We start from the raw sequence: 16,710 nt of genomic DNA on the forward strand, positions 1-16,710 counted from the left end.
GAAGCAACAAAGTCACAAGCCCTGGATGGTGTACTGGCGGTAGCCACAACAGCAAAAATCGATCAGGTCCAGAGTGTTACGTAATCCTGTAAATCTGTCAAATAAAGGTCTTCTTGGCACCTCGTAGTGTTCGGGCGTTTGCATGGCATATCATCCCGGGTTTTACCCAAAAGCAACGCGACCGTGGGCGCGGATATTCCAAGGCAACATGGAATTGTGAACCCTTTTCCTGGACCCATGCAAATCGAGGGCGAGTAAATGCGCTCTTTCCCGAACTAACTACTCATGCTATGCACTTGACTTTGATCAGCGACTATGCCACAACGCACGAAAACAGGCAGTATAAGGAATCAAACCACCGATGATGTCCTAGCCTAAGTAATTTAGCCAAACAATCGTATTTCTCTATGTTATTTGTAAGATTTCCCTAGTTTATTTACAACTAGAGATAATCTGTTTGAATGTCTCGCTGTGGGACAGCTAGTATAGAGATGATGGACAAGAACTTCTCTAGAGACCATTTGCCAAGACTTCGTTGGCGTCTGATCGATTTGTCTGACAGGACTCGCTGTCGTTTGCAGAACCATATGAGTTTTGGATTTAGTATTCCCGCTCTGGCAAGTGGTAAGACTTGCGTTATTTAGTTTGGATTTTGTGCCGTTTAGTATGTCTGCATAAACTAAACAACCAGATCAGTTCAGTCTCTAGAAAACTTCTTAATGGAAGTGAAAGTTTAGAATTTTTCATGAATCGCCATTACCGATTCATGAAAAATTCAATCCCCACAGTGAAGTTGTGTTGCGTACTAAGATTCGCTTTGATGAGAAACATTTACTAAAGTGTATTTATGGTCATAATTTAATCAGTGTGCAATCAAAAGAGAACTAAAATACCGCTCAGCCCTGTTCCTCGCTTGAAAGGAATTACAAATAAAAAATTTCATCACCTCGCTGGCTGCACTGCTACCACCAACGAAGAGTGACGTTTTCATTTCCGCTGACACAACAGCGGCAGAACGAAAACCCGCACTGACGACAACAGCAACCGCGCGTGGTGCCACTAGTTTGCGAAAGAAGTGTAGTGAGAGCGGAATCGGGCCAAATCTCCAGACCTGCGGGCCGGGCAAGACGCCAACTAGAAACCCGGCGGCGGCGACCATCTTTGCGCCCAGGATTCCACACATAAGGCAAGGGTTTCGACGGCCAATCAGCGACTCTTAGCTGCTGGAAGGACGGCGCCAACATATTCCAGTACCCGCTGATTAAATCTTCCGACTGCATCCACGTCGCACAACTGGTAGCACACGGCCGGTTCTTCCGCGGTTCTCCACACTTGGATCGCCCAGCAAAAGCACAGCAACGCATTCGGAACAGGAGGTGGCTCAGCCGGCAGGGAGGTCGGTCGTCCGTCAGATCGGATCAGGCAGGAACACACGAAAGGCCCCGAAGGGGCCTTTTGTTTTGTGGAACCATTCATAACCACGGCTGAATCCGAATCGACAACGGACATCGCGACCAGCCGAGAGAGAGGATTCACGTTCAGGATTGCAGCCATTCTGGTCTGTGTTAGCTGGAGATCCCCGTCATCATCCGCCGCGGCTGCTGCTACACGTCAAGAGGGGGAGCGTTCATCAAGTCGGACGATTGGGTCCCGTTATTCCATGCGCTGTCCTTGGATCGCGGCAAGTGGCAACAGCAGCGCCAACCGCCGACGTTTGACCCCAAGGAGACAAGATCGACCAAGAGGCGAGACGTAGAGGGCATTCGGCCTCTCGTGTAGATAGAGCTTCTCATCAGTCCCGAGGAGGTGGGACCGCGCCCGATCAGAAGTACGACGGCGGCGCAGTGGTGGGCGTCAAGCGATTGCGGAGGTAGCGGAGCGGTGAGCAATGCACGAAACTTAATCTAAAAGATCTAGGCATGAAGATTTTGTAGCATGAAGGCATCGCTCGTAAGGAGCCATAGTAGATAGGGACCCTAGAAGAGAGAGAGGAGGCTTGCCCCACAGGGGACCTGATAAGAAGACCTAAATACACAATGTTTACAAGTTGAATTTGGCTCTATTTTGATTTGGTTTGAGGAGAAACCCAATAAGAGAAACATTTGAATGGATCGTTATAGAATCTCCGGAAGAATTGCTGGTAGAATCTCGGCGGAATTCTTGGAGAAACTGCGTGGAAATTAATAAGAATAGTCCTTAAGCCCATATCCCTTTCGAGATTATAAAAGACTGATTATCTCAATTTTCTCTTATAAACTTAACATCTTCTAGAACAAAACTTCCTTTACTGCGGCTACTTTATCCACCTATGCACTTTTTGGGGTCAAATTAGGACCAGCACAATTGTGCTGGTCCGTCCCTTAGGCGGTCGATATTCCATAGGAAAATGCCTATTGTTAAGCGTTTTATATTTATAATATTGATAGTAATTTCGAAATGACTACAGAGTGTTGGTTTGCAGAAGTTCAGACGTGTAGTTTTAACTCAAGGAACATGACCAGATCAATCAGCTTGTACGTGTATTTCAAAACATAGAAGTGAATAAAATCAGTAAAGTCTGATGCGCCTCTGTTCCAATCTAATTCTCGATTTCGATAATATGGAGTAATATAATTTACCCAAGTATTCAAAGTTCTTTGAAATACCCGTACAAGCTGATTTCGAGTTCCTTGAGTTGAAATAGTACGTCTTAATTTTTATACACTGTCACTTTGCAGTTATGTAATAATTACAATTAATATTCTATACCATTAACGCCTAACAATCGGCAATTTTCTATGGAATATCGACCGCCTTGGGGAGGAATCAGCACAATTGTGCTGGTCGCACTTTGACCACCCAGAAATCTTGTGCGTTTCAACAAAGTATCACTTTTTCTTCGCCGTTTTGCAGAACTACACCTAAACCTTATTTTACGTCCACTATTAGCTTAGCGAAAAAAAATCTACCGACAAAATAATGATCAAAATACACATTTTTATATTTTTGTACACTTCTCCTAATCACGAAGATGTTTTAAAAAATATAAAACTGTTGAGTTTGCTCATTGTCTTAGCGGTAGAATTTTTTGTCGCTCAGCCAAGCATGGACGTAAACAGAGGACGAGGTGTATTGATTTTTACCTCTGCATACCTCAACTAAACAAATATTTATAAAAAAAATATGCCAGATAAAACTTTTTCAACTTCTTGGGTGATTAATTACTTTTTGTTTAATTTATTGTGGCCAGGGATGGGAACACTCACTTGCAAAGAGTTACACTGACTTGCTATTTTCTCAGCTCAGAAGCGTCCAATAAGAAACGATGTATGGACGACTTTTGCCTTGTGGTTTTGCCTAAAACTTTGCCGAATAGAGTAGAGGTCGCAGACGAATCCCAAAGTCGTGACAGAGCTGTGAAACCGACTCTCCACAAGGTGAGTGTAATTTACATTCACCTCGTGGAGAGTTGCCTTCGCCTTCACCTGACGACTTCGGTATACGTGTGCGACCCCTACTCTATTCGGCAAATTTTTAGACAAAATCACCAGGCAAAAGTCGTCCTTACATCGTTTTTTGATTGCACGCTTCTGAGCTGAGAAAACTGCAAGTGAGTGTAACTCTTTTCAAGTGATTTTTCCCATCCTTGATTGTGGCGTATTTTTGAAATAATTCTAATAAAAGTTGAGGCTCAGAAATATACTTAAGTATAAGTAATTACTCGATCATAAGAAATAATTACAACATATATTTTGAGGAAAAAACAGTGGAAAAAATGTGTAAAACTAATACAGAAAAACAGCAAAATTGTGCTGGTTAGTCCCGAAAGGGATATAGGGTAATTTTCCAATTGTTGCACGGCTAAAAACTTGCCTATTGTTGCACACTCCTATGTTATTCTTATGAGGTGTGCAACAATTGGCGAATTTTTAGTCGTGCAACATTTGGAAAATTACCCTTGCTGATGTGGTATGCACACGTGCAACCAGCAAAACCATGCTGAAGGTGGCGGAGAGAGAGAGAGAGAGCCCAAGTAACACACTTGTCACCGAAGAGTCACGGCGGCGCAGGTTTTTGTTTCGCAGAAGTCACTGTGACTTAGTTATAGCAAGTAAGTGTTAATTTGTTAGAAGTAAGTCACAGTGACTTCTGCGAAACAAAAACCTGCGCCGCCGTGACTCTTCGGTGACAAGTGTGTTACTTGGGAGAGAGAGAGAGAATCTTTCAGTAATTTAAAACGAAATTAGTTTAAAACATTAGCTAGGGTTGAGCGCTAAAACGGCGTAAATGTGTTAGTTTGCAAAAAAAAAACAAGTTTGACCGTTTTCAAAAGCTACACGATACAGTGGTACAAATTCGTTTAAATGCACTTTTGAATGGTAAACTTTACTTTAAAGTCATGTGTGTATTATTTGTTGTATATTTTGATAGACACTCACGCAGTATACCACATATCTGCACAAGTAACGAAAAATTCTTTTCAATTCGTTTTATTTTTATCAGGGAATAACCATCTAAATTTTGGAGGAAAATTCGATTAAACGCATTATTTTCATTTTTTTCCATATTTGTTATTGGGAAATTATTTCACAATTCACTCAAAAAGCAAATTTTCGGTAATACCAATCCGTGTGGTCAATTATGAATTTCGAATAACTCAACGTACATATATTAGTATGGGACAAACATCAAACTCTCGCTCCAGTTGACTTTTTCGATTCCATTAAGGTCTCATATGAACTGTGCAAAATTTTAGCGTAATCGGTGAAACTATAATTTAGCGCAAGCGGTTCAAAGTTTTCATAGGATTTACTATGGGAAAAGTTACACTTTCAGATAAAAATTCCCAGAGGTTGCCCCTTGTCTCCTTAATTCAAATCGATCAACGCTTCTTGTAGAAAAATCATTTATGAAACTTTCCTTCGAAGACCGCAAAACAATTGGATGCTTGTGGAAAAAGTTATTGATTTATTACCGATTAGTGATCCGACGAACGGCTTTTTGTTTTGTTTTATTAGCAGCACTGCTGCTGCCGTTGCTGCATGGGGTGGCGGGTGGCATCACTAGTAATCCTACATTATAGAGATCTGCGGAGGCGGCCATTGTAAGCCAATCGTGCAGAAAGAACTGTCAAAGTGTGAGCCAAATGAACAGGCTGATCGTTCGTAAGAAGGCGTCGATTGAACGGTATTGCAATCCGAACTAAATAAATTAAAATTATTTATTTTTAATATCGAGAAATTGTCGGTATATGTAAGTTTAGTAAAACGATAGAATTTAATTAATTCTGCTTTCAAAAGCTCAAGCTTATGACGAAACTTTTGTTGCTGCACTTCTCGAAAAAACTTCAATTACTGCTTCTTACTTCAGTTCTGCCGATATGTTTTGCTTAACACTTCGCAATAAATTTCAGATTTCATCGATTGCTCCGCTATTTTTTTTTCCTAAATTTTGTAAAAAAAAAATTTTACCCTAATTAGAAAATGCAAACAAAACAACATGAACCACAACGAACTCACGCACAAAGTTTGAACATCTAGCTTTGCAGCAAGTGTTGGCAGCTGATGTAAACAAAACGAACAGCGTTGCCGAATCGACATATGTAACTTCCGCTTATCTCTATGTAGAGGATTTCTAGGCATCACCACCCCCAGAAACAGCAGCAGCCAAGGCAGCAGCTACAGTGCTGCTAATAAAACAAAACAAAAAGCCGTTCGTCGGAATACTAATCGTTAATAAATCAATAGCTTTTTCCACAAGCATTCAATTGTTTTGCGGTCTTCGAAGGAAAGTTTCATAAATGATTTTTCTACAAGAAGCGTTGATCGATTTGAATTAAGGAGACCAGGGGCGACCTCTGGGATTTTTTGTTTGAAAGTGTAACTTTTCCCATAGTAAATCCTATGTAAACTTTGAACCGCTTGCGCTAAATTATAGTTTCACCGATTGCGCTGAAATTTTGTACAGTTCATATGGGACCTAAATGGGATCTAAAAAGTCGACTGGAGCGAGGATTTATTTTTTCCATTCAAGCGTGTCCCATACTAACATATATACAGATGGGTAAATTATTGGTTAAATTGGGAAAAAATCCACAGCTCAGGTGAGATTTGAACTCACGACCCTTATTCGCTAGACAAGTGCTTTATCAACTAAGCTATCGAGCCAATTAATGACCCGGCAACTTAGTTGTCATAAGGTTCAATTCTAATCTCATCGATCTATATCATCTTCCCCTAAACCGCAAATATAACGAAAACGATATCATTGCTTGAAGGTAAAGGCAACTTAATACCTAGTGTGAGTTTACTGAAATTTTACTTATTGGGCCGAACTATGGGATTGCGTCAAGAGAACTCAAGTTTGGGTAGCTTGACGATTTTGTGCTGGAATGCCATCAAAGGGTTTGCCCATAAAAGCCTGAAGGTTTCTTAAAATACACTTTAAGGGTTTTCTGTTAAAACTGCAGAATTTTTTGATGGAACTTCTGCAGAATTTGCACCACAAGAAACTTACTTCGCACAAGGGTTACCACGAGGAAATCCATGTTTCCATGTTTCAGGAGAAACTTCTACCGTCCGTCAAATAGTGCATAGTGTGGTGAACTCCAGGTTTAACAATAAGGGATGTTACCACTATTGTCTTTTTCTAATCTTTTTTTTTTTCAATCGTGTATTCAAAGGAAGAAAATACACTCGAACCTTCTTTAAAATATAATAAATTAGAATGATGGAACTCAATTGTAATATTTAGAGCAGTTGGAGAGCTTATCTAAGGTTTGGGTAGGTTTACGGGAAGGCAGCAACAGAGGAGTAAAGAGTTCAAAGGGGCTCCCCCCCGAAATCCCCCGGTGTTGCGGGAGGTGTCAGGGACGTTCCTGAGGGTTTTGAGGGGTTTTAGAGGCGTTCCAGGGGTTTCATGAGCGTTCCTAGGTGCTTCGGATGGTTTCAAAAGGTTTCAAAAGCGTCCTATAAGTGTTCTATGGGTTCAATGGGTTCCAGGAGGTTTCAAGAAGTTGCTAGGGCGTACCAGGAGATTTGAGTTTCGTTCCAGGGTGTTTCATCCGGTTTCAGGGGGTTTAAAGAAGATTCATGGGCGTTCCGGGGGGTTTCAGAAGCGCTTCTAGGGGGTTTGAGAGGCCCTCATGAGCGTTTCGGATATGTTCCAGATGTTTTTGGGGCGTTTTTGTTGATTTTAGGAGTATTCCATGGAATTTGAAGGGATTCCAATGGGTTTCAGGGAGATTCAGATGGGTTCCAGTTGATTGCAGGGGTGTTTCGAACGTTTCAGAAATATTCCCGAGGGTTTCAGGGGATTTCATCTGTTTTGAGGCACGGAAACGCCTTGGTGCGCCTTGGAACACCGCTTGACCCCTCTTTGAAAGAATCCTGAAACATGCGGAAACCACTTTCAACATCCCTCTCCTGAAACCCCTTAAGACGCCTTGAAATGCCTGAAACCCTTTAAAAAAAACTCTGGAACGTCTTGATTTGAAACCCTGAAACGATCAGAAACGCCATGAAACTCCAAGTTTATAAATGTGGGTGTGCTTATAGTGTACCCAGCTGAGAAGCAGACTTTGTCACAGTTAGGAAGTAATGCCAGAATTAAGAAAAAAGACTCTACATAACCAACCAACATAGCCTAAACCGCAATAACCGAATGGAACCTAAAATCTCTAAAGAATCACACCCAGTTCAACCCAACCCAATCCATCCCACACATGATCATCGAAAAGTTTCATGAGAAAAAGAGAAAAGGGAGATTCGGCTGAACGCCGACACGTTTCGAAACAGGCTGTTCGCCAAGCGAGCCACTAAAACTTATTGCTACGAGCTCGTCCCCCTGAGGGATTCAGCGACTGCAGGAATTTTCAAGGAAACCACCCATACACATATAGCGCCCGAGATAATGACGACGACGAAGATGATGATGTTGATGACGATGATCATAATCGTGGTGGCGATCTTCAACCTTGCACTACGTTCATGGGTGTTGTCCCTTTGGCGCTGCAATCTTTTGCTCTGTGAGTTTCCATACTTTCTCTTATGTGGTGAAACTTAATTTCTTCCTCGATGCTTTTCTTTCGTAAATGGTGGATAACTTCAACATCAACGATTGCCGAAATTCAACAGAAATGTTGATTTTCTCATTGCTTTTGGATTCTGCAGCAAGTTCTCTTACAAAAGGCTTTTTGCCTATTCGTAGTGTGATCTGGCTTAGGTACACTGGAATGGATGACTTCTTCATCCTCAAGTCACAACAACATTGAGCCTTTTATCTGTGATCCTTTTCGTGGATTATAATAGTAATAGTAATAGTAATAATTATTACTACAGCTAGTACACTTCAACACTTGAATTGCCTGTTGTCAACAGAATACATATACTGAGAGTTTGTCGACTAGCAATCGATAGTTCATTCTTCTGAGAATAATTTTCACTTAGACTTCAATCGAAATTCAATCCAATTTGGTCGGAAAGCGAATGTTTTGGGGTATCTTTTTCCATACCAAAATGTTCTTTTCTGAAAGAAAACCCCCAGCAATAGTGACAAAACGAATATTGATCGCAGCCAAAAACATCATCAAACGTCATCACTATCTCATTCAAAGTGGGTCGCGTAAGGAATCGCCCACGCCGCCATGCCGATCATCACAGCGCGCACGTTCACGATCGTGAAGTAGCGACTAGCAAGCGCGATCAAGTAGGTAGGTAGGTGGCATTGGCGACAGGAGCGCAGGCAGCTGGAAACCTTTATCGCTGAGCGACCCTCTACTACCCACGCACACACATTGCCGATCGCGAACGACCCCGTCCCGTCGTCGGCGTCAGTGATGATCGTCACCGGTCGCGATCACCGCCCGCCGCCGCCACCGACAGGTCGATCGTCATTGTTCATTGAGCGAGAGCGAGAGTCCATCCAAGTTTCGCTCGCTCCTGAGTACATATTCTCGATTCTCTCTCTCTCTGTCGTCGCGAATGAGTCTCAAACTCGGTCGGAAGAAGTCCGTACGGAGTCGAAGATGATCTTCGCCGCGAGGACGTCTTCCGTCGCTCGCTCGCTAGCTCGCTGGAAATATGGGAAAAGCAGCATGCGGCAGTGCGGATGTTTATACTGTTTATGCTCACTTTGAGAATCGTTTTAAAAGACGATGCGAAACAAGTTTTTCGACCGGCGGCGGGCGACACGTTGTCGTCTTGGTCGTCTTCGTCAGAGGGGTGGTTTCTTCGTTTCCCTCTTCTTAGCAGGACGGACTGGGTTGGGAGAAACCTTCACCTCCTCAAGTGTGGTTCGGTGGTGTCGTCGTTGCTGCCGCCTGCCTGCTCTGCTGAGCCGCCGGCGCAGGTTATTTCTTTTTCGGTAAAAATGGAAAAATGAAACGGGCTGTCGCGGTGGGATCGTGTGGTATTTTTCCATTAGTCAGGCGAGTTGATGGTTGGAAAAGATGGGGGAAAGGGGTGGTGGTGGGTGGGGGTAGCTATGGGAGGGATAAGGAGGAAACTGGTGGTCTTCTTGTTCTTACTGTTGATGTTGCGTTGTTGCTGGGTAAGTACTTCGAATGCTGGGTTGGCACTTTTCAGTGGGACTAGCGGCACACACGTGTTCGTTTGCTACCATTCGTTCATGGTTGCTCATACAGAATAAAGAGTTTTCTGTTGAAAGGAGCTTGGGAAACATGTGGTAACTTAGGATAGAATCAATCTATACTTTCATGTCACATTTTCAAGATCATTAAACTGCTCATTTATAATTTGCCAATATACAATAACCAAAAATACTATTGACAAATTTTGATACAAAATGTAGGGTATTACGCCACTGGGGTCTCCAGTTAGCCTAGTGGTTTGAGGCTATAGATCGCCAATCCGGAGACGATGGAGCCCCACGTTGGAGATCCAATTGTGAGGCCACCATGCACGAATTATATACCGCAGGCATCTATTGACGAAGACCTGCAGCCGTTGAGTGTTCTGCGCTGATACACACCAGGTTTCACTGGCGTATAGCAGCACAGATTTCACGTTCGAGTTAAAATTCGGATTTTAGTGCGTCGACTGATCTGGTTGTTTTTCCATACATTTCTTAAGCTCGCAAAAGCAGCCCTCGCCTTCTTGATCCGTGCACCTATGTCGATCTTGGTGCCGCCATCGGCCCTTGCATCGGCCGCCATTTGGCTACCAAGATATTGGAAGCTTTCATTATTCTCCACTGATTGCCCAGCTACCGTAAAGCTGGAAAGGTTGACCGTGTTTACATCCCACGAATTGGTCTTGTTGACGTTGATGGTAAGACCTGCCGCTGAGGAGCGATTTGCAAGATCATCGAGCTTGCTCTGCATATCAGAGCGCCGTCGAGCTAGGAGAGCAACGTAATCAGCCAATTCGAAGTCATTTATGTAGGTGCTCCATGGTAATAGGTTGCCACAGCAATCCACGATTTGGTTCACGGTCAATCGTACCAACCAGGATCTCATCGATTACGATGAGGAACAGTAGCGGTGATAGTATACATTTTTGCCTCACTCCTTACTCTGCCTTACTCTGTACTGAAATACCGCGTACTGTGCTTAAATGAGGCCGATGATTTTCTCAGGGACATCCTTGTTCCTGAAGGCTCCCCACATATTTTCGTGGTTGAGACGGTCGAAAGCTTTTGCGTAATTAATAATCAATGATAGAGAGATTCTTGTAATTCATTGATTTGCTCCAGGATGATATGGAGCGTGACATCAGGTATCAGGTATCAGAAGGCCGTCTCCAGAGGCACGTTATCCTCCATTTGGAACATTTGTGCCATCGCCAAAATAATAGCCTATTTCATCATATACCTGAGGAAAAAGGAAGGAAATAAGGATAAGGATGGGGATAAGGACAGGTAGGGAAATAGGAAAAGTACCCTGGAGGAGGATGCTAACGCATAAGCGTACCACAATGGGTTCAAACAGCGCCCTGAAAAGGGCACTGTAATAACGCATAAAGCGAAAGAGAGCCTATAGCTCTTTAGCACAGCGGGTTAGGAACAACAGAATATCCTGAATATTCAGGTCTCTGAAGTCAGTTTCACTTAATAAGTGTTTACCGAATACTCGGAAACGCAGTTGCGCAAAACAGTTACATATCAAATGATACGAAGTTCCATAATCGGATTCACAGCTATCACATGCAAATGAATCAGCTTGCTGCAAATTCGCCATGTGATAGCTGAGTCGGCAGTGGCCAGGCAATGCTTTGACCAGAATGCTGCTATTCAGCTTTGGCAGATTTGTAAGATACTTCGCCACCCTTGGAGATGGCTCAGTACTATACAATTTGGTTTGACGACATGACTCCAAACTATTCCAGTATTGTCTGTGTTGAGTAGCAGCCCAGGTGTGAATCTGAAGCTTACCCAACACTTCGATATCGGAATAGCTGGCTCAGGGCCAATGAAGTCATGTGATGCTCCAGTGCGAGCTAACTCATCAGCCAATTCATTTCCAGCGATGGAAGAATGGCCAGGTATCCATACAAGGTGAACAGCGTTTGCTGAATTCATCTCCTCGATTTGAGTTCGACAAGCAATAACTATCTTCGACCTAGAGTTGGCCGAAGCAAGTGCTTTAATAGCAGCCTGGCTATCTGAACAGAAGTATATTACTTTGCCCATTACGTGCTGCTGGAGTGCTGATTGCACTCCGCACACAAGAGCAAAGATTTCGGCCTGAAAAACGGTGCAGTATCTACCAAGTGAGTAAGACTGATACAGCCTCAGCTCACGAGAATATACACCAGCACCTGCTCGACCTTCGAGAAGGGAGCCATCAGTGTAACATACGATGCCGTCTGAAATACTTCTTCCCAGATACTCAGATGTCCACGTTCACGCTTCCCGGGAAGTGAATTTCGTGAAAAATGTCCTATATGGAAAATTACAAGCAATTGTAAGATCACTTGGAGCAAAGACAATTTTGTCCCAATTCACCAAAAGTGGAAACAACGAGGTGTGTGTTGATGTGCGGTTCACAGGAGTTTCCTCTAGTAGACCGAGTACCCGTAGACGGTAAGTGCAAGAAAGTGCTTCTTATTCGAGATGAATGTGTAGTGGAGCAACGTCAAAGAGAGCTTCGAGCGCTGCCGTGGGAGTTGAAAAGAACGCCCCAGACATCGCCATTAGGCACATCCTTTGGAGACGGCTTAACTTGAATTGGACCGTTCTCATTTCGCCCTTTTGCCACCACACAAGACATCCATAGGCCAATATTGGCCGAATAACAGTTGTGTAGATCCATTTGATATACCTGGGTTTAAGACACCAAGTTGTACCAAAGGTTCGCCGGTATTGCCCGAAGGCCATACAAGCTTTCTTGATTCTGAACTCAATGTGAGGTGTCCAGGAAAGCTTAGAATCAAGAATAACTCCAACGTACTTTATCTGTTCAGTCACATCGATTTCAGAATCAAAGAGACGCAAAGCTCGAACGCTATTACGGTTTCGCCTTTCCGTAAAAAGAACAAGAGATGTTTTACTCGGATTAATCGAAAGGCCATATTGGCGACACCAACCCTAAACTACCTGAAGGGCTCTTTGCATCAGGTCGAAAAGGGTGCTGATGCACATACCAACTAACAATGTTAGATAGTCGTTGGCAAAACCATAAGTAGGAAAACCGCTATTATTGGGTTGCCTCAATAGCGTATCTGCTACAAGATTCCACAAAAGCGGTGATAAGACTCCTCCTTGGGGGCATCCACAAACACTCAATTTCCTAATCCCTGCTAGACGCAATGTCGAGAAGAGATGTCGGTTTTTGAGCATTTGGTGAATCTAATTGGAAATTATTGGAGCTATACCATGACACCGTGTGGCTTCCAATGTGGCATCGAAAGGCACATTATCAAAGGCACCCTCGATATCTAAGAAAACACCCAAACATTATTGCTTTTGATCGAATGCTTTCTCGATATCGTAAACAACCTTGTGTAAAAGAGTCACAGTGGACTTACCAGATCGGTACGCATATTGGTTCACATGAAGAGGCACGTTGACCAGATGAACATCACGGATGTGATGATCCACAATGCATTCTAAGAATTTCAGAAGAAAAGAGGTCAAACTGATAGGTCTGAAACTCTTTGCTTCTTCATACGACGCACGACCCAGTTTCGGAATGAACTTCACAGTAATATCCCGCCAAGATTTGGGAATATAGGGGAACGAACATATTTTGGACACAGCAACGAGCCAATATTTTTTTTTTTTTTTTTTGGTAGTATTGTGTTGTACTTTGCTGAGTATTGTGTTGTTCTTTACAGAGAAGAACATTAATCAAGACAATTAGATGATCGGCATTGAACCACAAAAAACCCCACAACAATTGGTGAGATCTTTCCAATATTATTTATTTAAAAATATTTCTATTTCAGTATATTTACTTTATAACTGCATATAAGTTGAAAATTCGCTATTTTCAACATCCTTTCATCTATTGGAAGATGCTTCAGTTCTGGGCTCTTTCTAAGTTGATGAAGGGATTTATAAATGCTTGCAAGGACTTGGCCAGGTGTGTGGAGCTGAGTGAATCTATGACATTGTAGATAGTAGCGACATCAGCAATGTCAATGGAAATATTCAACTTTGCAACTCCATCCAAGATTTGTGCAAGTATTCATGCTATGCTATGCTATGCTAAGCAACGAGCCAATATTTTTTGGATACTTACGACAAAAACCAATGGAAGTGTCCAAAATATATTGGCGTAACGCTGTGTCCAAAATACGTTCGTTCCCCTACCCTGTAGCAAAACTGCAAACAAGTATTTTTTTCAAAACATGTTTGAAATGATCAAGTCCCTTCTGAAGCAAAATAGGATAAATCCCATCTGCCCCAGGAGATTTGAAAGGAGCAAAGCTATTAAGAGCCCACTCAATCGATTCTATAGTTACAATACTCCGAGCCGAAGCCAAAGAATCATAACTACAAGAAAAGACATCAGGATCATCCAAAGATGTAATATCCACACATCCTGGGAAGTGTGTGCTGAATAAGCATTCCAGAACTTCCTTATCAGGGGAAGTCATATCGTCATTTGGCAAACGAAGTTTGTTCACTCGGAAATCCTTAGATTTTGCAAGGAATTTATTTAACCGACTGACTTCACTCAAACTGGAAACATTTGTACAAAGGTTTTTCCAGCCGGATCGTTCAGCAGACCGGAGAGCTTTCCTGTAGGCCTTGCGAGCTGACCCGAAAGCCTCCGAACCAGCCGAACGTCGTCTGTTTCAACTTTTTCTACATTGTTTCCTGAGTTTCGCCAGATCAGATTTCCACCAAGGGGTTCCTCTTGTGATCTTCCCAGACCGTAGAGGGCATACTTGTTCAAAAGCTTCCATGATAAAGGTCGTTGTAGTATCAACGGCATCATGTAAATCACTTGGAGTGTCAATGGATGGTGAGTATCCATGGAATTTGACCGCAACCAAATCAGTAAAAAGATCACAGTTTGTTGACCGGGGATTCCTGAAACGCAATGTTTGCGAAGTAACATTTAAATGTTCAAAAAAAATGTAGCGATGGTCAGATAAAGATTCTTCATCTGACACATGCCAATTGGTCAGCTCATGACTAATTCTAGTAGAAAGCGTTATGTCTACGATGAAGGTAGGGCGGTTGCCTATGTTAAGTAATGCAAGATCTGTACTACTTAAGTATTCCATCAAACTGGAGCCTCTCAAGTTAATGTCTGAGCTGCCCCCAGATGATATGGTGAGCATTAACATCACTACCAACAATTAGCGGAAGGCCTTTTGGAGTACAGCATGCGATGACTTGTTTGAAAACATCCGTAGAGGATGGTTCATCATGCGGTAAATAAACCGAACAATAGACGTATTTCCTGTTGATGTTTCCAACAGATACATCAATTGTGATAGCACATACATCTCTGGTGGTTAGTTCAGAGATGAGTGTAGCAACTATTGCGTTGTTGACAAGCACACAGGCTCGAAGCATGTTTGCCATTTCATGTTTACTGAAAGTAGCAAACACCGGGTTCACAAAGTATCCTAGATAGAAATTCCCCTTACGGAAGTAAGGTTCTTGGACCAAGACCACTTGAGCTGAAGCATTTTGCATAAGTCTGCAAAGATTGATTGTTGCTGTTCTTTTATGCTGAAGATTGATCTGAGCTATCCTAACCGTAGCCACTACCCAAACTAGACAAGTTTAAACTCTTCACAACAACAGCACAACAAAGAACAGCAGCAACAAAACCAGATTGGTATCGATTGAAAAACGCCAAAGGCGAGGATACACAGAATACACTGTGTAAATCGCATAATGCGAAACCATATAGGTGAAAATTTAAACTAATTAACAACATCTTCATAATCCCGCCCTTATTTAGCATCAAGTGAGACTAAAGAAGGGCAGCCGATTGTCTCGGAGAAAAACACAAGGTCAACTGCACCATTGCTCCGGTTAGCACAGTAAGGGCAGAATACTGTGGAGGGCGCCCTAGTACTCCACAGGCTCCGTTAAGCGGTTTGGTTTTTATTAGACCCCCCTAATCGTTCATTCCTAGGGCACGGTAAGCATATAGCCGCATCACACCATGAATTAGGGGTCACCTGTTCAATGGACTCTTACCACCGGAACAGGCAGTCCGTAGTGTTATTCTTAGCCAATTGAGACAACCGCTGCTGACACTACACAGCTATCTAGGCTGATCGAGAAAAGAAGTTAATATTGATGATCATCTTCATACGGACCCGAACAGCTAGCGTTTGTTTTTTTTTTTGTACAACTCCAATTTCTTCCCTTGGTAGTTAAAAGGCAAGACACAGAAATAGTTATGGAATGTTTATAAACTAATTTCTTGACTAAGTTACACTCTTAAGGTATAAAATGGGGACACTCACTTGCAAAGAGTTACACTCACTTGCCATTTTCTCAGCTAAGAAGCGTGCAATCATAAAACGATGTACGGACGACTTTTGTATTGTGGTTTTATCTAAAAGTTTGCCGAATAGAGTAGGGGTCGCACACGCATGACAAAGTCGGGACAGAGCTGTGAAAGCGACTCTCCACGAGGTGAGTGTAATTTACATTCACCTCGTGGAGAGTTGCCTTTGGAGCTCCCTCACGACTTCGGTATGTTTGTGCAACCCTTACACTATTCGACAAACTTTTAGACAAAACCACAATGCAAAAGCCTATAGAAATCAATCAAATTAGTATAAGGGAGGTCCACGGCAAAATGGGTAGCTGCTCTAAAAGGTCGAGAAAAAAAAAGGTTTGATTCACGCCACTTTGATTCATCTATAAAATAGAACTTAGTAAGCATTCTCACAGGTATGTAATGACTATTGTAGTCGACACCCAACAACATTCAAATCCTACTGAATGATTCCAAAAATATTATTCCATTGACTGGATCTTTTCCACTCACTCCATTCTACCTCTATACCCTCCCAAGCAGTCTCAATAATTCATTGAATAAAGAAAAATGATCCTGATGACGACAAGCGGTTCGATTCGAACGTCATCCATTCTACCCCTATACCCATAGACGTTTCATGTTCTTCCTAGAAAAACGGAAATGCCAGCCTATTTTTAGCATACGTAGAAAAGACAAATTCCGCTGCACTTGTCGATGCGCCATCCAATCTTTGTGATTCATTCCCTGAATGTTCGCTAACACAACTACAATCTATGTAGTGGGGATACGCGCAGTTCTCGGAGCAGCAGCTC

The 16,710-nt window shown here is 42.6% G+C and overlaps 1 protein-coding gene across 4 annotated transcripts in view; it reads left to right on the forward strand.

The window, feature by feature from the left end:
- Window positions 1-16,710, forward strand: part of LOC109424624 (protein charlatan) — a 181,552-nt gene that overhangs the window by 81,813 nt on the left and 83,029 nt on the right. The gene's annotated exons all lie outside the window — the stretch shown is intronic.

The sequence above is a fragment of the Aedes albopictus genome, chromosome 3 (assembly GCF_035046485.1).
Source record: "Aedes albopictus strain Foshan chromosome 3, AalbF5, whole genome shotgun sequence".
Classification (NCBI taxonomy): domain Eukaryota; kingdom Metazoa; phylum Arthropoda; class Insecta; order Diptera; family Culicidae; genus Aedes; species Aedes albopictus.